The following is a 22,525-nucleotide window of genomic DNA, read 5'->3' on the forward strand; positions in this document are numbered from 1 at the left end:
TGCTCAATAAATGTTGAATAAGTAAGAATGAATGAACGGAGGGAGTAGATGGTTGCCAAGACCCTGAGCGGTTCCAGCACTCTGGAATCCAGGGAAGGAAGCCAGCCTCTTGCTGTTACCCAGTCTCACATTCAGAGAACTGTCCCCACCCCCAGTCCCAGCAAGTGCCTCCTGCCCCAGTCATCCACAGTCTGCGGACCCAGTGAGTACCTTGGACAGCGACCAGACACTCTCCCCTCAACCCGCCTTTTTTTTTTTTAAAATGCTTTTATCCTCAGTGAAGCTGCCAACATAGGGAGCTGTCTGTGCAGACCTGCATTCCCACATGTGCATGGAGACATTTACTAATAGAAGAGGCCTTGCTTCTTCCAGTTTTCAATCCATCCCAGGTTGAGGATTGGGCAAAAGGATCTGCGTTGCTCACGTTTATGCTTCTGAACACGCAGCCTCTGACTAGGGGTGGATGGTGGGCGGGGAGGCGGGGCGCGGTTCGGTACTACGGAATTCCCTCCTTCTATTATCTCCTCCAGGAATCCATCCTCCTCTTCCTCTAAGCCACACGTCTCCACATCGCTCTCAACCCCCTTTTCCAAGAAGTCCTCTGACTGAAGAAGCCAGCTCTTAGTTTCTTGTTGGTGGGGAGGGGAGTGAAGAGAGAGAGAAGTGGTCTGTGCTCTTTGAGATCCACCCATTCAATAGGTATTTTCTGAAAAGTTATAAAAATCACGTGTATGAAGCTTAACTTCTCAGGTCCTCAGTTATTCACTTGTAAAATGGGGGTAGGAGTAGGTAAGGATTCATACAAGCTCAAGTCCTTAGAGAAGGCAGTTCTGTGGACTTCTATCAACCCCTCAGTGCAACATATCAACTCCAACCTCCACTGACGAACAGACATGCATGTCTTAGTTCAGCTGTTTCCTTCCTGCGTGACCCTGGTTAAGCCCCTTCCTCTTCTGTGCCTCTGGTTGCAAAAGATGGGGGGGGGTGGATTCTGGTTTCTAAGTTCTGGTTCAACTCTGGGGGCCTGAGTTTCTAGGATTTTAAAATAAATTTACCTCTTTTTCCCTCCAACCCAAGGAAGGGGCTGGAGCCTCAGAGAGATGGAGAGGGACCAGAGCTTCCTGGGGTGGGCAGGAGGGTATAAGTTTCCTGGGATGGGCAGGAGGGTGTAAGCTTCCTGGGGTGGGCAGGAGGGTGTAAGGAAAGGAGGCTCTGTCCCAGCCCGAGTGTGAGAGACGAGTTAACAGCTCAATTGTTATTTCAATTACACGGATTATTTGAAAACAATGTTATGAGTTTCATCACTGACAACCCCAGGAAATGGCTGCTATGGCAACCAGGGAAAAGAATGGCCCTGACCAGCCAATCAGAAGTTCCAGTCATGCCTCCAGTTTGTACAAACTCCCTCTCCTCCCTGGGGGCCCCTCCCATCCTCTGCTTGGGGAGGAGCCTGGGGAGGAGGATAAAAATAGAGGGGCAGGTGGAAGGACCACTCTGTAAAAAGGAAGAGAACAAATGAGGAAACTGAGGCCCAAGGAGAAGAGGGACTCCAGGAATTATCTGTTTCTCCCCAATTCCCTCAAGGGCAAGGACCGTGCCTGGTCCACTGTACTTTCCCAGTGCTGCGGTGAGCAGCGGATCCCAGGACACAGCCTCCACTCCCTGCTCAGCCAGCCTGTGGGAGGGAATTCTCTGAGACACCCTGACAAAGCATCTTGGTCCCCCTCCACCATAGGAACCAGCGATTGGTCTCACCTGTCATGGGCAGGAAGAGAATAGTCACGCCAGGAGGGAACCTCCACTGCGCCACAGAAAGGGCAGGCGAGACCCTCGGGGCTCAGAGGTGCTACTGTGAACCCTAGATCCCTTTCCCTGCTGCCCTCTGCAGAGGCAGCCTCTGTGTGCCACGTGCCTGGGCCCATCCTTCTCCAAATGAAGCTCTCCAGTGATCTCCAGAAAAAGCCCTTTTACTTAGAGAACATCCCGTGCTCTCCTTATTTAGAAAGAGGCCAATTTGACGGGCAACTGGCTGGACTCTAGCTCTGCAAAAACCCAATTCTGAAAGCCCATTTCCTATGCTTGAGCTTCCCGGCTGTCCACTCCTATGTCCCTGAATCCTTCATCAATTTTATTTGACAAACCCTTTTCTAGAGTTTAGTAGGTATCAGACACCATTCTAAGCACTTTACAAATATTAGCTCTTTTAGTCCTCACCACACCCTATGAAGCAGGTACTGTGATTATCATTCTTATTTTACAGATGGGGAAACTGAAGTGGTTAAGTCACTTGTTCAAGGTCAGGCAGCTAGGAAAGTGCAGACGCAAACCCAGGCAGTCTGGCTCCAGAACCCAAGATCTAGGCTACTGTCCCAATTCCTCCTGACAGAGGGTGGTCTGGCTTGAGGGTGAGTCTCGCCTGATGGCCAGAAGACTCATAAAATTCAACATCTATTGCCTCATTTTCTTATATCAGGAACCCCCAAGTGCTTGTCCTGAAGCTCATGTGTCCTCTTTCTGTATCTTCTCCGTAGGGGAATGATGGACAGACAGGTACAAAGAAGGCAGCTGGGGATGTTGCTGATAAGTGCATATTCATAGATAAGTGCAGCCTCCCATGGCCACTGTTCTGATCTGGCTATAAGATGCACAGGGTCATCTTCATTAATCTGATACCTATAGTGAGCAGGGCACTGTGTGCCCCTTACCTCATTCATTCCCAGTAACAACTCAGCAAGGGAGGCCTTACTCGACCCTCTTTACAGATGAGGAAACTGAGGCTCAGAAAGTCAGAGAGACTTGCCCAAGGCCACCCAGCCAATATGTATCAGATGAGGACGGGTGCCCAGATCCATCTGCCTGCCTGCGAGTAGTACAAGACGTGGTTCCTGGCCTTGAGGGACTGTCAAAGAGTCAAGACGGCTAACAATGGTTCGTGAAGGACCGGAAGGAAGCGCTCACGCTACATGGGTGGAAGAGCTCAGCCCAGGTGAGCAAAGTTCCGCAGGTGAGAATGGACCTTGGAGCAATGGCTTAGCTGGACCAGGTGGGTGTCAGCACTCGGCCGGTGACCGTGCTTGGGGCCTCGAACGCCAAGCAGATGGTCTGGAGCCGATGGGCGAGGCCACGGGGAGCCATTGCTGGCTTAGGGCCTCTTTCCCTCCCTCCCAAGGCGACCTCCTCTCAGGCAGCAGAGCAATTTCCCAAAGCATTTTCTCTAATTCGTGATTGTTTTCCTAACCCAGAAGCAGCAGTAGTCTCCAGCTTCTCCCAGCCCACGAATCGAGCTGAGCTGCCAGAGCTGCTGGTCTCTGCCCCGAGTCCAGCCCACTTGGGCACCTATGAGTCCCTCCATCCCCAGTGCCCCCCAGGGTACTGCACAGGCTGTGGGGAGGGTCTTGTGGGCTGACTGGGTTGATGCAGAGCCCCAGGGATGGCTGTAGAGTTGAAGCCACTGCCTGCCAGTTGACACAGGCTGGAGAGCAAGGTCTGGTTCCTGAGATGTGGGCCAGCAGGAGGGCTCCATGAGGGAATGCGGCCTCAGAGAGGAGAGGAGGGTTCAGAACAGGGACAGATATTCTGTTAGAGAACAAGGGAAGTACATGCAGAAAGTGGCCAGGAGCTAAGAGAAGTGGTAGGTACTCTGCGAGGGACCTGGGTTGTCCAGGAGGGGATGGGGCCCTGTGAGAGGATCTGGGGCTCCAGGAGGGGGTGCGTGGGTGCTCTGCAGTGGGCTAGGGCTCTTGCAGAGGGGAGTGAGAGCTCTGCTGGGGCATCTGCCATGAGAGGAGAGGGCTTCCACAAAGAGACGAGGGCTCAGAGAAGAGGTGAGGGCTCAGAGAAGAGGTGAGGGCTCTGCGAAGAGGTGAGGGCTCAGAGAAGAGGTGAGGGCTCTGAGAGGAGGTGAGGGCTCTGAGAGGAGGTGAGGGCTCAGAGAAGAGGTGAGGGCTCTGAGAGGAGGTGAGGGCTCTGAGAAGAGGTGAGGGCTCTGAGAAGAGGTGAGGGCTCAGAGAAGAGGTGAGGGCTCAGAGAGGAGGTGAGGGCTCTGAGAGGAGGTGAGGGCTCAGAGAGGAGGTGAGGGCTCTGAGAAGAGGTGAGGGCTCAGGGAAGAGGTGAGGGCTCTGAGAGGAGGTGAGGGCTCTGAGAGGAGGTGAGGGCTCTGAGAGGAGGTGAGGGCTCTGAGAGGGGGGAATTCTGGCCAGGGGCTCCGCTGAGAGCCTGGGATTTGTGAGGAGACTGGGAATCTTGAGGAAACAAGGCTCAGAAGAGAGAACAGGGGCTCAGTGAAGGGATCAGGGCTAAATCCAGGCGGGGGAGAGGCTTTGGGAGGGGTCAGGGCTGTGTAAGAGGTGGGGTGCTCAGAGAGAAATGTTGGCTTGTGAAGGGATGGAAGCTGAGTGAGGAGAATGGAGGGGCCCTTCCCCTAAGGGTTGCTTTGAGAATTAAGGTGCCCTAATTTTTTTTTGCAGTATGCGGGCCTCTCACTGCTGTGGCCTCTCCCGTTGCGGAGCATAGGCTCCGGACGCGCAGGCTCAGCGGCCATGGCTCACGGGCCCAGCCGCTCTGCGGCCTGTGGGATCCTCCCGGACTGGGGCACGAACCCGCGTCCCCTGCATCGGCAGCCGGACTCTCAACCACTGCGCCACCAGGGAAGCCCTAAGGTGCCCTATTTTGTCCTGGCTCATCCCAGCCACAGGTTTGTCTGCTTCCCCCGAAGCTCCTCTCACCGTGGTCCTCTGCTCCTCCACTCCCCCTTCCCCACCTTTCTTCAAGGCATAGTCCTGAGTCCTTCTCCACTAACTGCACCGTAAATGCCCCAGTCTCTACTCATCCCCTCTAAGTCGCCCCTATAGATTTTGTGTCCCCCTTTAGCCCAAACACATGATCAGGTGGGTACTTCAGACACCTGTAATGGTCAATAAGGCAGTCGTCCCTCCAAGCTAACCACAGTCCCTCCAGCTGCAAGAATAGAACACAGCTGATCTGCAGACCACCTCCTTTCGGGGCATCCTCCGTGCTTTGGAGACATAAAGTGTCCTCTCAAATTTCTTTCTTCTAGGGAAAAGAATTCTGGTCTCTTCTACTGGATTTTCTAATCACTATCTTTATTATCAATCAAGCATCTCTCAAGGCTTGTGATAAGATTTTACCAGAGCCTGGCACATTGTAGGCTCACAAGAAATGTAACTTGGATGGATGAATAAGTTGGAGGATCACGGATGAATGAGTGTGGATAAATGGATAGCAGAAGATGGAAAGAAAGGCAGTGGTACCTCTGTGGTGGATGACGGGTGGATGGATAGAGGGGTGGAGGAGGGGGAAGGAGGGGTAGACTGGGCAGATGGATGTTTAAATGGAGGCGGGTGGGCAGGAGGAAGATGGATTGGATGGTGGATGGATGGATGGCTTATATGGGAGGCTGGATGGATGAACCGTAGCTGGCATCTCAGCTTTTCCCCATACCTCCCAAATACAGACCCCCAAAGTGGTTGACGGCGCCCCAGTTCTCCCGGACACCCAGGCTTGACACCATCATTTTTTACTTCTCTGTCTCCCTCATCTTCCACGACCAGCAGTCATGTTTCTTTTGTTGTTTGTTTTTTGCGGTACGCGGGCCTCTCACCGTTGTGGCCTCTCCCGCTGTGGAGCACAGGCTCCGGATGCGCAGGCCCAGCGGCCATGGCTCACGGGCCCAGCCGCTCCGCGGCACGCGGGATCCTCCCGGACCAGGGCACGAACCCGCGTTCCCTGCATCGGCAGGCGGACTCCCAACCACTGCGCAACCGGGGAGGCCCCCAGCAGTCACGTTGATCCTATTTCCTCAGTGCCTTTTCCCTCTGGCGGCTGTTCTCCACGACCTCATTCAAGCCCCAACCTCACTTGTCTCCGGGACGATTTCAGCTGCCCCTGCCTGCTGCTTCCTTTCTCTTTCCTTCAAGTCGATCCTAAAACAATGCCATCAGCATGATCTCCCTAAAGCTCTAGTCAATAGCTCCCCATGGCCTGCATCCCCCGGCCTGGAGGCCCACCCTTCTGAATTCTGCTGAATCCCCCCTTTCTCAGCCTCTCTCGTTCCTCCCTTTTATGGTCTCGGTGCTCTGGTCACAGCAGGCAATGATCTGTCACCAGACATTCACCAAGCTTCCCCGCTTCTCTCATGCTGTCCCCCCACCTGGGATGCCCACGCTGCCGCCTCTACCGCCGCAAAGCCATCCTAGACCCCAACACACAGCTCCACGGCCGGCCGCCACCCTCTGATGAAACTTCCCTAATCCCTTCAACCAGATACAGTCCACAAGCCACTTCAAGACGCATTTACTGACCACCTACTATGTACGTGCCCAGCTGGCTAGAGGGCCCTGGTGGTGAGAGGTGAAGATGAGATACAGGATGAGAAAGACACATTCTTCGCCTTCAAGGGGATACAGCGTGCTTGTGGAGGTGCTTGTGAGTGTGCACACTGACACATACAGAATTCAAAGGAAAAAAATAAGGGCAAAATAGTGGAATATTAGTAATTAAGGCTCTTGGAGCACTTAGGATGGTCCCAGCACTGTTCTAAGGACTTTATTAACTCCTGTAATCCTCTCAACAAACCTCTGAGGTAGGTACAGACGAGGAAACTGAGGCACGGGTGGGGCAATTTATCTGCGGTCATTCAGCTAGTAAGTGGCAGAGACACAGTGGGTCTGTGCTTTCAACAGCACACAGTAGGGTGGCAGAAATACAATCGTGGGAGGAGGATAGATGGAGAAATTCATGACCAGGCTCACTCTGACCTCCCCGCACCCTCCCCCGCTGGGCCATAACCTGCCTCTCTGCCAACCTGGTCCCCTTCCTTTCAAGCCCAGGTGAGAGGATCATTTAAAAAAACGGAAATGATAATGGACTGAATTACAGTCAAGGGGCTAAGTCTGTTGCTGAGACACTGGAGGACCCTAGGCAAGTTCCCTTCTCCCCCGGGGCCTCAGTTCTCCATCTGCATAATAGGGTTGGGCCCATCCACAGTAAAGATCCTTCCAGCTCTGACATGCCTAATCCTAAACAGATGCTTGGATGAAAGAAGAATCCCTGGGAGCCTCTTGGCCTCGGGGCCTGGCTGCATCTCCCAGGAACTCCCCCATGCTCCTGAATACAGGATTGCAGCTTCTGGTTCCTGTGGGCTCCACTGGGAGGCCACAGTCCTGTGTCTGGTCCCCTGAATCTTTTCAGCCCGTCACTGCCCATCATCTTGTCTGCCCACTGACCTGTATCCGTCTGCCTCAGCTACCCATCCATCAGCCTGCCTGGGGCCCCTCCACCTTGTGTCCCCACCTGCCTGGTATCTGTCACTCTGCCCATCACGCACACACAGAGCCCACCTCCTCACCCCTGGTGCCTCACTCTGCAAGCACCACAGTGACAACAGAGAGATAGGGTGGGGCTGTTTCCGCTCATAGAGAAGCCCAGTCTTAACATCAGAACCTGCTTTCCAGGGGCCAAAACAGTTCTCTGCCATCGGACATCCTCTCCCTTCCCCGGGGACCCCCAGCCACCTCCTTCCTGGGCCCAAGGGCTTCTACTTGAGGAATCTGGTCAGGGCCACATGCCTCCTGCCAAATATGTCCAAGTGGTCCCCGAGGAAATCATCGGACAAGAGCGTGAAGATGTTTGTACAAGGATGTTCATTGCAGAATTGTTTGTAATCGCGAAGGACTGGAAACAACCCAAATGTCCAACTGTGGGGGCTGGTTGAATGAATTACGGTCCAGCCACACAATGGAGAACCATGCAGCTCTTAAAAAATGATGATGTGGATGTGTATTTATCGAAACGGCAAGACATTCACAATATATTATAGAGTGAAAAAAGCAGGTTACAAAGGCCTATGTATAAAGCGAGATGCCATTTTTATTTTTTAAAAATCCATGTATGGCGGAAGGATATGCACTGAAATGTTAGGCAAATGGTGGATCATGGCTAATTAAAAATGCTTTCATATACAAAAAGACACATACATGTACATACATACATATAAACTTACACACACATACACATATGTAGTGACTCTGTACTGAAGACTTCCTACAAGCCCAGCGCTGGGCTAAACCCTTTGTCTATATCGTCTCATTTACTCTTCCCTACAATCCTACAAGGCAGGTTCATTAAAACCATTTTACAGACGAGGAAACAGAGGCTCACTCCGTTAGTTAGTAAGTGGCAGAGCCAGGATTTAAACTTGGCTTTCTCTGACTCCAGAGCCCGCGCTCTTAATCAGTAGGTTGTCACGTTTCTCCTATTGTTTATCTGTAACTTGCCTGTTAAAAAAAATAACATATATTCACTTGGGAGATAAAGAAATGACAGAAGTTAACAAGACAAGGAAAAAAATGAGGCTGGCAAGATATACACAGCAACACGCCCTCAATCTCTGGGGTCTCTGGCAGCGTTTCAGCAGGTTTGCCCCGTCGGCTCATCCTTCCCTCCATCCTGTATTGTGGGCGGGTCCAGGATGCTGGAGATGGGCCAGGCAACCCTGGGTAGGGTTGGGACTTAAGCATTGTAGGCTTCACTGCTGCATGGACTGAGGCCCCCTCCTCAAGCCCAAATTTGATTCAGGGAGGGTAGTGAGCCATGTGTCATGTGCCGTGCTGGACCCTGGGGAGACCAAAATGTCAACCACCCAGAGCCTGTCTTCAGGATCGTCTCATCCATGGCTGGGTTTTTCAACCTCTGTACTATCAACACTCGGGGCTGCATAATTCTTTGCTGTGGGGCCTGTCCTGCGCATCGCAGGGTGTCTAGCAGCACCCCTGGCTTCTACCCACTAGATGCCAGTAGCAGCTTCTTACCCAGCTGTGACAACCAGAGAAGTCACTAGACATTGCCAAATGTCCCCTGGGGACAAAATCACTCCTGGTTAAGAACTGTGGAGCCAGTCGATGATACAAGGCAGCCAGGAAAAACAAACCAAAACAAAACAAAACCTAAACTAATTTCTAGGGGGCTCAGTGTAGATGGAAGTCATCTGTGCCTGGATGGATCAGAGAAGGCTTCCTGGGATGTACCTGTCCTTGAAATCTGAGGGTCCCTCAAGGTTCTTTGCATTCTACAGACTTATTCTGGGGGATCTCATCCATCCTTGTGGCTTCAAAGATCTATTTCTGGCCTAGAACTCTCAGGGTGCCCCAGTCTTTTCTGCACAACTGTCCATCAGGCATCTCCACTGCATGTCCCACCAGCATCTCACATACACTCTGTCCACAGCTGGTCTCCACCTCTTGAAGACCCACATAGCTTCCCAAGTCAGAAACAAGGACTCTTCCTGTCCCCCACATCTACCAAATCTCCCAGCCCTGCCCATTCTACTCCTCCAACCTCACCATCCTCCTCTACTCCCCAGGCCTGGCCACTGGCAGCTCTGGACCCCATCTTCCCCAGCAATCCGTTCTCCATCCAGCAGCAAAGTGAGGCTTCTCAGGGCAATCCCATCATGCCACTCTCCTGCTGAGAACCCCTCAGTGGTTCCCCACGGCTCTCAGGACGCAGTCCAAGCTCCTCCTCGTGGCTCTCTAGGCCCACAGGACCGGGCTTCCACCCACTTCACTGGCCTCCTTTCCTGTAACCCCAGCACCTGGACCCCAAGCTCTCTGTGCTCCATTTCAGCCACTGAACTTGCAGCTCCTCCAATATTCTCTCTCAGCTCTGGACCTTGCACTCCTTGGCCTGGAGCCTGTTCCCATCTTCCCACTGCCCCGCCCCCTTCGTATCCTAGATGGCTGCCAATCAACCTGCAGGTCTCTGCTTAACCACCACTTCCTCCTGGAAGCAAATGCTGGCCCCTCATTGGCTCTTATCATGGCTTATGAGAATTGTTTAATTGTCTGTCTCCTTCCCAGGACCATCAGATTCCTGTCGGCTGGGATCATGTCTGCTTGTTCTCCGTTGTATCTCTAGCATTTAGCACAACGCTTAGCACAGAGTAAACATCTAATATGGATGTGTGAAAGTATATTTTAAACTGGATAACGAATGGATGGACTGTTAGACTGACGGCTGGGTGGATGCAAGGTACTATTTGAATTGGGTCTTTAATGCTTTCAAAGATCTTCAGGGGAAGGGCATTCAGGTAGAAGGGCAGGTGTGGCTGAATGCAGGAGTGTCGGATTGGAGGCACAGTGGGAGATAAAGGAAGATGCAGACGGATTACAAGGACCTTGAATGTCACGGTGCAGAGACCGGACTTAATTCAGTAGGCGATGGGGAGCCATAGGAGAGTTTTAATCAAGCGAGTGACACGATCCCACCTGCGTTGGAGAAAGATCACTCTTCTGCAGCAGGGATTGCGGTAGGGAGGGGATCAGAGGCTGGGAGGCCAGGGAGGAGGCTGCCACAACGGCTTAGGCAAAGCCAGTGAGGTCTGAGCCAGAGCAGGGATCGTGGGATGGATGGGAGAAGAAAAAAGAGGGAGAGACTAGGGTGAAATGAATCTGGGAATCTAGAATGTGTTCTGATGCCCCAGCCACCTGCAGGCACTGGCCACTCCCTTGAAGGATCCTGAGGTCAGAGACAGATCCTGGTGGTCCCGACTCATCTTCACCCTCCTGCAGGGGTGCAGGCAGCCAAAGTCACGCACAAAACCAAACAGAGGAACAGCTGCCTTCAGCCCCGCGGAAACCAAGGGACACAAACAGAGGATGATAACAGTAACAAAACTGCTTCATTGTTTGAGTGTCCTGTGTGTCAGGCACTGTGCTAAGCAGCATACACACTCATGCACATGTAATCTTCACAACAACCTAATAAGGTAGGTATTACCATTTTCCCCCCATTTCACAGTGGAGGCAACTGAGGCTCAGAGAGGCAAAGTAACTTTCCCAAAGTCACACAGCCAGCAAGTCACAAATCCAAGCTAGTCTGACCCCAATGCCCATGTTCTTAATCAGCTATTTATATTACACGAAAGAGGGAGCTAGTAGCAGTGGATGGCTGAAGGCTGTGGGTCTGAAGCTCCCATCTTAATCTCTATGTGACAGCAGGAAGGGGCCTGCCGATGGGGCATGGAAGGAGACACGGGGCAGGAAGGGAATCCCTCCAGGTCCCTGCACACCATGTGTTCAGACCCAGACTACCGTATCCAGAAGGGTGTCCATGCTGTTAGAGAATTGGGCTAAAGAGTAAGTAGTGTGTATATCCTTAACCCCCAGTTGGGCAACTCTGTGGGAATTAAAAAAAATATCCTCCTCTGGGGGCACGCAGTGCTACGGGCCCATGGCCAGAGGGTATATGAAACCTATTCTGCAAATTAGAGAATGGTGGCCCTTCCTCCAAAGGAAGGACACAGTCTGCCTTTAGGGCACCTGATTTGTTGAGTGGAGCTTAGGATGGATTTCAGCCCCTAGTCTCTTGTACTGAGTCCCCTTGGACAGTCAGCAACCTACCCAACTGTACACGACAGCCATGCCTCCATCCACATTGTCCCGGCAGCCACTCTGTATCATTCTCAATGAGAAAAACATGCAGGCAGATACCTAGAGCTCAGACCATTTTGCAAACAAGTTTCTTGTTAGTCCTTGTCTCCTCCATGGGAGAAAAGACAAAATTCAATTATGCCCGTTGCGCTGATGAAAAAGTTGAGGTCAGAGCCTGTCCTTGGTAGTTTGAAAAAAAAATCTAGGCTTTCTCTAGAGAGGCCTATAACAAAACACAAGATTCCAGGAAGCAAAGGCCTCTGGTCAAGAGCTCCATCTTAAGGGCACTCTGAAGAGTCCCGTGGGGGTGTGGGAGGTGGGAGGCATGAAGGGTACAGCACCTTCTCTGGGGGCATGAAGCTTTTCTTCCTGAGCTTGGCCTGAGGCCTGGGTCTCCTCTTGGACTGACAGGGGTGGATTCCTTGTCCCCAGTCCCTAGCGCCCTGTTTGGGTTGCCCCAAGACAGGATGGGGAAGCCCCCAGGCCTGAGACCCCAGCCCAAGGAAACTCCTTAGGGTTTCTTTCCTGGAACAACACTGACTCCATCCTCAGCTCCCACCCCCTCGCAGGCCGAGTCGCACTGGCTGCTGCTGGAGTTATATAAACAGGAATCTCTCTCTCTCTGTCTCTCTCTGTCTGTCTCTCTGTCTCTCTCTCTGTCTCTCTCTGTCTCTCTCTGTCTCTCTCTCTCTCGGAATACCTGAGGCTATATTTCCGAATGGAGCTTCCTGATGGAAGAAAAAGGAGAAAACCGAAAAAAAAAGAACAGAGAGAGAGGCAAGGAGATTTAATTGGCTGACTCCTATCACCCATGTGGTAAATAAACTAGCTGCTCCAAACTTTGCTACCTCAGAGGAGACAGACCCTCCTGGGGTCCCTGCCCAGCCCCCCTCAGAGGGCCGTGGAGCACAGAGCTCCTGAGAAGGCCTCGGAAAAAGCAGAGCCTTGGGAAATGGCTGGGGAATTGGAAGTCCTGCCTCTAGACACAATTATTCCAGACCAACTGAAACGGCTGGAGATCACAGCCACCCCCTCCGTGCACACACACTTTTTATAGAAGGGCTGGGACTTGCCGGGGGTAACGCTGAACATTTAGGGGCCGAGCTGCATCCTCAGTGTGTTATTTAGGCTTCTCTGCAAAAGGGATTTCAACGGCTTTCCCTGGGTACTGGCGGAGGAGCATGGGGGTCTCATTTAAACACCTCTTTCATGTAAGCAGGGGTCTTCTTGTTCTGCTTGCAGTGTGAAGGCAGAAAACTGTTTCGTCTCCCCCTAGACCTGCCCGACATATAAGGAGAATTGGGAAGGCCTGGAAGTCGGGACACCTGGGCTCCTATTCCGTCTCTGGCTATAGCTTATGGTGTGACCTGGGATTCTGAAAGGGGAAAGCGTGGGGTCCAAGGGTCTCTAATGTGCTCACAGTCAGGAATAGGGGAGGGGGTTCCTCATCGCCAGGAGCCCGTTGAGAGGGCTTCTCAGGAAAGGCAGCTGCCCCTTGCTTGAGACAGACCTGGCTGCTTTTGCAAAGCACCTGCCCCACAGGCACTGGAGAGCGTGGTCTCAGGTGGGTACGCAGACACCCCTAGGAAGCAGGGTTAAAATGTCGACAATGGCCTTCCCTTCCAGGAGGAATGGAAGAGAAGCATCCCAGACACTGGGAGATGGAGAGGAATAGGGGCTGGAGAAGTAGCTGGGCCAGGGAGCGGGTGACTGCTGCAGAGGGAAACTGAGGCAGGCAGGATGGAAGATGGGTGGAGGAGAAATGGTCGTAGATGGGCAAAGACCAAAGGATGGGTGTAGAGACCGAATCCCCCAAATGACCGTTGAATAGGGGTAATTAAGGGGGACAGAGTGGGCACTGATGGACAAATATATGGGGTACTAATGAGGGACAGAGAGCCATGATGGTTAGGGAGGAGCCTATGGGTTCCAAGGCAATGGTGATGCTGATGTAGGGCAGTGGCGCTGACTAGTGGGGGAGAAAGAGAATAAGATCCAGAACCTCGCAGGAGGGGCCGACAGAGGGCTGGCAGCAGGTAAATCCCTCAGATGAGCCGCTGCCGGTGATCGGGGCACCTTGGCCAGACCCAGAGACCCAGAGAAAGCTGGAGTCAGACCCAGAAAAGAGTTGGTTTGGGCAATCCTAGGCCAGGCCCAGAGGGGTGGTAGAGAAGACACGAGGGTTCCCAGAAGCGCGGGTGTTGGAAACGGCGGCTTCTCTGCCCGCCACCAGGGGGTGCCCCTGCAGCTCGGGGAGACCCCGAGGGACTCCGGATTAGCTCCTCCTGCTGCGGCCCCGCCTGGTGGTCTCCAGCCCCACCCCCCCACGCCCTGGCTGGGGCAGGGGCCTGGCAGCCCCAGGGAAGAGGGAGAGGGGAGGTCAAGTCTGGAGGCCCGAGTAAGATGGGTCCCGACTGTGCCCTCTGCGGGCCGCCCAGCACCCAGCGCGCCCACACAATCCACAACTCCCTCATCAGCGCCCGGGTCCCCTAGGGTCAGTCCCAAGTGACGCTCCCTTTGGACGTGAGGCTGTCGGCCCTGTCCTTATTCCGTAGAAGGGACAGTGTGGCCGGAGCCAGATACTAGGGGAGAGGGCAGCGCTGCCCTTCGCTCACCGGCCCGACGGCCCCAGGGTAGAGAGTTCGCGCTGGTGGGGCCGGCGGGGGGTCCCCGTGGGCCAGCTCTCCCCCTCCTCCCGAGGTGGCCGCAGCCGCGCGTGTTGCCGCGGCTTGAGTCAGCTTCTGGGTGCCCCCGGACGCGGCACGACCTCGCGCGCGCACACACACACGCACATACACACACACACACACCCACGCACACAATCACGCCGTGCTGTTATTTCCCGGCTCGGACCCCGCCTCTGGGAGGGGCCCGGGAGCCGAAACCCGGTAGAAGAGGGTGGGGGGCGCCGGGAACGCCTGGGTCCCCCTCCCCGTGTCGAGGCTGTGCGCCACCTCTCCAGCCCCTTTCGGCGCGCGGTCTTGGCCCCCGGCGCTGCCACCCGGCGACCCGCCGAGATCCCAGAGGCTCCGGGGCGCGCGGCGGATGGGGTGGGGGGCGGGCGGGGACCGCTGGCTCCGGGCCGAGAGGCGGCTCGGCTCCGCGCCGGGGAAAGTTTGGACGTGGGAAACTCCCTCCCTGCCCGCCCCGCCGAGAGGAGGGGGCGCGCGGGGCCCGGGCGCGGGCACCCGGGCTCCTCCTGCGGCGGGAGGCTCGCCCCCCCGCGCCGCCTGCCGGGCGGCTCCCGCCGGCCAGGGGGCTCCCTCCGGCTGGGCAGCCTCCCTTCGGCGGCGATCCGGCCGCCCCTCCCGCGGCACCCCGCGCTCTTACCTCGGGGAGCGGCCCGGGGCTCTCCCAGTCCTGCAGCCTCGGGACGCTGCGTGGGGCGGGAGCCCCGGCGCTGACGGGCGAGTCTGGAGCCCGGCGGCCGCCCGGAGGAGCCGGAGGGAGAGCGGGCGCGAGAGAGGGAGCCGCGGCGGCGTGTGCGCGCGTGTGTGTGAGCGAGGGAGCGAGGGAGAGCGAGGGAGTGAGCGAGCGGGAGCGAGGGAGCGTGCGTGTCTGACTAGGGGGGGAAGTGTGCAAGGGACGGATCCCTTCCCAGCTCCCGCAGCCTCTGGTGGAGACTCGGAGAATGCAGCGCCAGCCCGGCCGGAGCGCAGCGCCGCGCCGAGCCGCGCCGCAGGCTGTCGCCCGGCCGGGATGCCGAAGCCGGGGAGCCCCGGCCCCCGCCCCCGGATCGAGCCCCTCCCCCGCCGGGAGGGGCCGGCCTCTCAGTCCCGTCGGCGGCCTCGTTCCAGGAACCCCCGGGGGACGGCACTCCTCCTTCTTCCAACCGCAGATCCACGCGAAGGGAGCGCCCCCAGGAGGGGCACCATCTCCCTCAGCGTGGCAGCTCCTCTGGAGACACCCAGTTTGAGACTCGACCCTTCTCCACCACTTGACTTTACTGTGTCCAGGGTTCCACATTTTCTTCCCACTACTATGGGAGGCCGGCTTCAGAGGAGGGGGGCGCAGTGGAGAGTGGGGGCAGGTTTCTCCAGTGGCCGCCCCTGGCTGGCTGCCAAGAAGGACCCCCACCCCCCCGCACTGACCCGCCAGTTTCAGAAGCAGTCGCTGCGCGTTGAGGCGGGGGGCCCAATCTCAAGGGAGGTGCGAGGTCAAGTGTCCCGGGGGCTTTTCCTCTTGGGGGTGGGGGATGGGATGCTGGACATCCTGCAACCAACAAAGTAAACAGGCAAGACATCCCCATCCTAAATTTAGCGCCACCTTGGCCCCCAGAGCCTCCCAATAAAATCCCCCTGCCCCCATCCAGCCCCTCCCCTGCCCTGAAACACGGTGCAGGTGGATTTTCCAATCTCTTTCAAATCCAGCTAGCCCGCTGCCTGAGGTCTTTCTGCCTGGCCCAGTTTCTTTCTGCTGGCTGCATGGCTTTCTCTAGTCCCATCTCTCTAGGATGAGGCCTAATGGAGGAGACCCCTGGCCCCTTAGCTCTCAGTATGAGGTTGTTGCTGGTGGGCTAGGACCCATGAGTTCCATAGACCCATTCTTTTTCTTGGATTGGATGTCCCCTTAGGAGCTCCCCAGGGCTGTTGGATAGGGGGTGAAGGATAGGAGGAGCCAAGACCCCCATACGCCTCTGTCCTGCCTTGCTGTCACTGACCAGACACAGAATGATGTATGAAGTTCAAAGCCAAGAGGGAGCAGGGAGCCCCAGGCCCCTGGAGTCCTGTGGGTCCTCAGGGACCCAGGCTCTACCTCACCCCATCCTGCTTCCTCCTTTGCCTCCTTCCCTAATTTCCATCTCCATCCCCATGTCCTGGTCCTTCTCTCTGCTCCCTGGTGATTGAAATCACCTCTCTCATGGCTGCCCCTCCAGCCCCTCCCACTAAACTCTGTCACTCTTTTATTTATTTTGAGATTTATTCTTCATCTCGCCAGCCTGTTCCCTCCCTTAAGTCCTTCTCTAGGTTTATTCCCCTTCATTGATCTCTCCCAGCCCTGTCTTTGTATCGCCCCCTCCTTCTCTCGCCTCTCTCCTCCCCTCTCCTCTCTATTCTTAGCCTCCACTCTTTCATGCTTTCAGAGACCCGAGGCCAGCCCTTCCAGAGGCATCTCCTCACTTTCTGTTCTTTTCCTCCCCTCCGACTCACTTTGGCCATTTGCTTCAGTTACCCCTCTCTCCCTTCCTCTCCCTCCAGGCCCTGCTGTGTGCGGCTCATCTTAGGAGTCAGACCTGTTTAATTGTCCACAGGTTGTTCTGGCCTGGGACCCTGTTGCTCTCACACCTGCGTCCACACAGTAGGTGCTCCGTAATGTTCACTGAATGAGCTCCTCATGCATCTTCCTTTTGATCTCTCTGCTCTCCCCATGACTCTTTATTAGATCTCCCGGGTTTGCTCTAACCCTTCCTTCCTCCAACAAACCTCTGAACATCCACTCTGGGCCAGGCACGACGCTAGGCTCTGGACACACGCTGAGGTCACCATCAGCCATGACAACACTTCCTGTGTGCCATGATTTTGCTTTTAAGTCCTCGCAACAATCAGATACTAACCAGTATGAGCCCCATTTTACAAACGGGGAAACAGAGGCAGCAAGTGCTGAAATGTCAAAAGCTCCCACAGCTGGCAAGTGGCGAGATCAGGTTGGTGCGTGACACTTGGGCCTGACCTGGCACTCTGGTCTGGGAGGAGGTAAGCAGGAACTTCTGCTGCAGTGTGACAGGGGCGGCAAGAGGTGGTGTAGTGTGACAGAGGAAGCACACTGGGCTGTGTGGTATTGGGCAAGCCACTTCCCTCAGCGTCCTCGTGCAGATAAAATGACATGATAATAGCAATCGTTAGCACTTAGCAAGCTTTTGCCACGTGTCAAGCCCTGTGCTAATTGCTTACCTGGATCATTTCATTTGATTCTCATACCAACCAACACACACATTTAGAGGTGTGGAAACTGAGGCACAGAAAAACTCTAAACTTGCCCCAGGTCACACAAGTAGTTTGTGGCAGAACTGGGATCCCAGCCACACCAGAGCCCACATACTGAACTGGTGCGCCATGCCTCCCCAGGCAAGCGACATGCCTAATGCATTGCAGGTGCTCAGTTAGAGGCCCGAGCCTGTGCCTGATTACATTATAGCCTGGGGAGTGTACTTAGAAGGGAGATGCTCCTCTGCCAGGCATGGGGATGGGATAAGGAAGGGTGGGAGCGGGTGGGCGGAATGGCTAGAATGATTCCGGAGAAGGGGTTTGTAAAAGTCCTCCTTTCACTTATATCAGATGCTTCCAACACCGTCCTGAGACACGGAGCATGTTTCCCTTTTGAGTAGTCACCCGGGTCCATAACTATTCCCCTCCCTCTAGCCCAGGGTTTCTCCACTTTGGCACTATTGATATTTTGGGTCAGACAGTTCTTTGCTGTGGGAGGCTGTCCTGTATGTTGCAGGGCGCTTAGCAACACCCCTGGCCTCTACTCACTAGTGCCAGCACATCCATCAGTCCCCCCTACCCAGCCCCGATGTGACAACCAAAAATGTGTCCCAACATGGCCAAACCTCCCCTGAGAGGCAAAGTCACCACCACCACCCCGACACACACACACAACTGAGAACAGCTGCTCCAGCCTGAACGCCTTAATGGCAGGGTCTGCTCAAGAGTTTGAACAGGTGTCCAGGAGGCAGACGGCCCTCAGCTCCAGGCTCTGCCCCACTCCCTGGCTCTCCTCTCCTTTTCCACATTTCCTTACACCGTGGCTGGAGCCCACAGGGCCTCACTTCTCTCTGTCTTCACCTGCAGCCCTTCTCTATCTTTCTATCTCCTTGTTCATTTCTTTATGTCTGCCTGTTGCCTTCTCACCCGCTGTCTGTCTCCCCTGCTCAACCCCCCTCTGTCTCCTTCTGTTCATCAGTGTTTCTGGGTCTCCCTGACTCTTTCTCTCTTAGTGTCTGTCTCCTTATTTGTCTGTTTCTACCTGTCCTTCTATTCTTCTCTATGGCTGTTCTTTCTTTCTCTCTCTCCCCCTAGCTGTGTCTCTGTGTCTGTCTTTCTCTAGCCACTCCCTACTCCATCTGTCCACCCTCCCTCATTCTCTCTGCCTCTTTCTCTCTGTGTCTCCCTGTCTTTTTCTATCTCTGTCCCTTTCCCTCAGTTTCCCTCTGCCTCCACTTCACCTGTCCTATCCTGGCTCTCTCTGTCCCCATCCTCCTCCCTCTGTCTCTCCTCCCTCCTTCTCTGCTCTCAATGCCTCCCCTGCCTTCCCTCCTCCCTCCCTCCCTTTCCGCCTTTCCCCCACTCTCTTCCTCTGTTCCCCTCCCTCTATTTTCCCCTCCACCCCATCCCTCCTTTCCTCCCCCTCCTAGCGTTTTGTCTCTAGAAGCCGGAAGTTAAAAGCTTTTCCGAACTTGCTCTCCAGTCGCTGTTCCCGGCGCCTTTCATCTCGCCAGCACATTTGTAAAACTGCGCAGACTGAAGGGCCTGTGACATGAACAACCAAAGAAATGTCAGCGCGGGGACTGAGGCCGCCAGCCCGCCGGTGGGCGTTGGGGGGGGCAGTCAGGGCGCCCCCCCAGCCCCTCCCAGGAAGGGACCTTGGACCCAGGCGGGGATGCAGGGCCCCTCACGAGGGGCTCGCAGGCGCTCTGAGCCTCTACGGACCCCAGGCTTCCTCCACCGGGGCGACTGGAGCGCAGGGGCGGGGCGGGGGTGAGGTGGGGGGAGGCCCCGCCGCCCTGGAGAGAGCCGGCGGGCTGCGAGCCTGCAGGGGAGCCCGAACGCTCGCTGCGCACTTAAACACCCCATGGCGTTCATCCTGGGGCCACACTGTCTGGGTTCAAAACCCATCACCCCACTTACCGGCTGTATCATCCTGGGCAAGTGACTTCACCTCTCCACGTTTCAGTTTCCTCATAGGTAAAATGGGCGTGGTGATAACAGTGCTTAGGTCAAAGGGCTGGGTGAATGAGCGAATCCATGTAAGGACTTAGAATAAATGTTTGCTGTAATTAATAAGGAGAACAACAACTCGGTAATGTGGGATTATCAGCCGCATGCTCTAGATGGGGAAGGTTTAGAGGGGGAAAGTGACCAGCCAGAGATTCAGAGCAAGTCAGTGACGGAACAGGGGTTAAAGCCAGGCTCCCTCTCCCTTCTCCCCTTTTGTCCTCAAGGGAGAGAGTGCAGGGGTGGAAAACAAGCTCCAGGATTCAAAGAGTGCGTCTGGGGACTTCCCTGGTGGTGCAGTGGTTAAGAATCCACCTGCCAATGCAGGGGACATGGGTTCAAGCCCTGGTCCAGGAAGATCCCACATGCCGCGGAGCAACTAAGCCCGTGCGCCACAACTACTGAGCCCACGTGCCACAACTACTGAAGCCTGCGCTCTAGAGCCTGCGAGCCACAGCTAATGAGCCCGTGAGCCACAGCTACTGAGCCCGCGAGCCACAATTACTGAGCCTGTGTGCCACAACTACTGAAGTCCGCGTGCCTAGAGCCTGTACTCTGCAACAAGAGAAGCCACCGCAATGAGAAGCCCGTGTACCACAAAGAAGAGTAGCCCCCGCTCGCTGCAACTAGAGAAAGCCCACGCGCAGCAACAAAGACCCAACACAGCCAAACATAAATAATTTTTTCTTTAAAAAAAAAAGACTGAGTCTGTTTTGTTCACTGCTGACTCCTGTGGATACCACATAGTAGATGCTCAATAAATATTTGTTAATGAGTGAAGGAAGGAAGGAATGAAAATGGCTGGAAAGTTGCCAAAGCTAGAAAATGGAAAGCCTGCTTTGTTTGCAGAGGGATAGTTTGGGTTGACGTGGAGGAAGGAGCCCAGTGCCTGGGGAACTTCTGGGCGAGGAGAGCTTGTCCAAGTCTGGGTCCAAGCCACCGAGACCCAGCCTGCGGGAGCACCATGGACAGCAGAGATGCCCCCAGGCCCTGGGAGGCCTCTCCAGCTGCCCGGCCTGGCCCAGCCCTCCATCTCTGATTGCATCCCCGTCCCCTGACCTGGCACTTGGAACATCAGTCTGGGACTAGACCCCAAACTTCTGCCTCCCACACAAACTGTGTCCTTTTTCTTCTCTTTGGATCCAGATCCAAGCAGCCGACTGGGAAAGCAGCCCATCGCCTTTCCCTTCTTCCCCTCCCTTGCCTTCGGCCCTAGACAGCGTCTGCAGCCTTGAGGCCCCACGCTGCAGGTGGCTGCCTGGAGATGGGAGTAGGGCTTCCCTGGGCTTTCCTGAAAGTCCCTAAAGACACAGTGACAGTAGAACAGGGCCCAAGCACCTGGACCATCCCTCCTGAACCCCTTCCCTGGGGTGGGAGAGGCAGACAGCCCTGCCACACACTCCCCTCCAATGCTTCAAACACTCCACTCTTCCTGAATTATTCACCTGCCTCTCCCCAGGGCTGCAGCAGAGTGCCCAGCCCAGGTGCTGAGGAGGAAAAAAGCAGGAGCGCCCATTAAATTTAAACACCACTGAGGATTGTCCGATGTGTGGTTCTATTCCTGGCCTGGAGAAGAGCAGCCAGCAGGAGGGGAAGGGGGATAAGCAGGGGGCTGAGGGGAGAGACCCACGATGCGGTGAATGACTTGCTGAGCTCCAGCAGAGGGAGGAAGGCCATGCCACTGGAGAAGCCTGGCCTTCGCTCCCTGCAGGCCCTCCCCCACGAGGAAGTGGCCCTTGCTGTACCACCTCACTCACCTGATTCTGATAAGCAGGAGGACCCATCTTAAAATAGCTTCTTTGCAATTGCCTGAAAGCCAACCGTTACTGCTTCAGTATCGGGAGCAGAGCATCACCTCTCCAGCTCTATCTCTTTTATAAATTGATTTATTTATTATTTTTGGCTGTGTTGGGTCTTCTTTGCTGCGTGTGGGCTCTCTCTAGCTGTGGCGAGCGGGGGCTACTCTTCATTGTGGTGCGCGGGCTTCTCACTGCCGTGGCTTCCTTTGTTGCGGAGCATGGGCTCTAGGTGCACGGGCTTAGTAGTTGTGGCACATGGGCTCAGTAGTTGTGACGCACGGGCTTAGTTGCTCCGTGGCATGTGGGATCTTCCTGGACCAGGGCTTGAACCCATGTCCCCTGCATTGGCAGGCGGATTCTTAACCACCGCACCACCAGGGAAGTCCCTCCAGCTCTATCTCTTGCTACTTCCTTCTTGAACCTTATATCCTGGTAATACCAAATAGTTTTAGTATATGTTTTAAAAAATTGCACTCTGAGCTTTTATGAAGCCATTCCTGCCCCCTTGGATATCTCTTTCTTCCTTTTTCTCGCTGGAAAACTCCTATTTATCCTTCAAAACCCAGCTTAAGTACCACCCCACCAGATGTCATTAAGCTCACCCACTTCTGTCCTCCGTTGGACCTGGAATACACATCCCCTGTTGCTTCCCCTCTTCATGCCTCACACGGGTGTCTTTGACTGTCAGGCCTGATGGGGTCATCATAGTTCCTGATCCTCTGAGAAGCAGCAGAGAGGGAGCTGGTCACCCTGAGGAGTCTGAGGTCTCCTCCCAGTCCTGTGTCTGGCCCCAATTCTCTTTGTTTTGGGGCAAATTCCTGGTTCTCTCTTGGCCTTTGTTTTCTATTCTGTAAATTGCAGGAGGAGCGGCAGGGGATAATTTCCCGATGGCTGAGGGCCCTTGTAGTTATGAGTCCAGGATTCTCTGCTCACATATACTTTTGGAAACAATTCCTTGCTCTTTCCCCAGGTGGATGTTGTCTGACCAGCTCCCTCACTGATACCCGGTGGGCTTGGACTGATGCGTCAAAGCCAGTTGTTGGGTTTTTCAGGAATTTTTCAAGCCAGTTTTACAAGCCCTTGAAATTGACCACGTGGAGATTATTTACACCATGGAAATTGGCAAACACTACAGACCAGGGCTTCCCCCCTACACCTTCCCGGAGAGCCAGGTTGCTCTGCCTCAGCATCTCTACTCCCTCCTCCAGGCCTTTGCTCCCACGGTACCCCGATTTGAGAGGCCCCTGCCTCAGCCCTTGCTCCCAGGGGTTGCTCCCACTCAGATTTCAGGCCCCAACTCATCCACTGCAAGTGAGTACTTCTTGCTTTGACTTATGGTCTTCTC

The 22,525-nt window shown here is 54.9% G+C and overlaps 1 protein-coding gene across 5 annotated transcripts in view; it reads right to left on the reverse strand.

The window, feature by feature from the left end:
* The window catches only part of CDH22 (cadherin 22), a 131,227-nt gene extending 116,087 nt beyond the window's left edge, over positions 1 to 15,140 (reverse strand). For all 5 annotated transcript variants that reach the window (XM_060285475.2, XM_060285471.1, XM_060285473.2 and 2 more), the window contains exon 1: positions 14,778 to 15,140. The gene's annotated coding sequence lies outside the window, so the exon portion shown is untranslated. The remainder of the gene's footprint in view (positions 1 to 14,777) is intronic.
* Between the last annotated feature and the right edge of the window lie 7,385 nt (positions 15,141 to 22,525).

Source organism: Globicephala melas, chromosome 15, assembly GCF_963455315.2.
Source record: "Globicephala melas chromosome 15, mGloMel1.2, whole genome shotgun sequence".
In the NCBI taxonomy this organism is placed as follows: domain Eukaryota; kingdom Metazoa; phylum Chordata; class Mammalia; order Artiodactyla; family Delphinidae; genus Globicephala; species Globicephala melas.